The following is an 807-nucleotide window of genomic DNA, read 5'->3' as shown; positions in this document are numbered from 1 at the left end:
AGTGGTGGGGGGTTGGTAGGGCAGAGCTCCTCCCCTTCTCCGTGCGTGCAGAGGCTGGCCCTGTCCCCGACAGCGAACACGCCAGCTGCTCGCCTCGGTGCCTGGGCTCCTGAGGAGAGGTTGGGCTGCCCAGGAGCATGACTGTGTGTGTGTGAACATGTTAGGCTGGAGACTTGGAATCTGGGAACCTCTGTGTCACGTCTGGGTGTCACCAGGCAGGAGATGTGCTCACCTGTGCGGGATGTCCCTGGAGCCTAGCTGGGACCTTGGAGCAGTGGTAGCTTGTAGGGGACCTCTTGGGCCGTGGAAGCTGTACTCACTGGTGTTTGCTGGGATGAGCTAGGTGCAGGAAAGGGCAGGATGTCCTGACATCCTCCTTCAAAGGGGCACTGGAAGATGGGGACGTCCCTTCCTGAGAGCGAGAGAGGGGTGTGTGTGCACACGTGGGTTACAAAAACAATAAAACCTGTTACGGGGCTTTCCTAGTGTCTTTCTCTGTTGAATGGACATTGTCAAACATAACCACACCATTCATAGAAGCCTTAGATCAACAGTTTAGCTATGCAAATTATTTTAATTATTTTTTTAAAAAGACAAACATTAAAATAGTGCTTTCTTCTTTAACATATCCTAGGAGTTGAAAACCGAGGGGTTCTGAGCAAACTGCTGGACAACTTGTCTTTGGATGCACCATGGAAATAAAAATCAAACCCCCCCACAAAAGTAACAAAGCAAATTAACTGATGGTGTTCATGCAAGTTTCTCCAAAGACTTGACAGTGCTGCATCTGTGAGTCATGCCCTCCTG

Source organism: Buceros rhinoceros, unplaced genomic scaffold (assembly GCF_000710305.1).
Source record: "Buceros rhinoceros silvestris isolate BGI_N320 unplaced genomic scaffold, ASM71030v1 scaffold10307, whole genome shotgun sequence".
NCBI lineage: Eukaryota > Metazoa > Chordata > Aves > Bucerotiformes > Bucerotidae > Buceros > Buceros rhinoceros.
The sequence above is the reverse complement of the archived record's forward strand: the minus strand, read 5'-3'. Positions refer to the sequence as shown.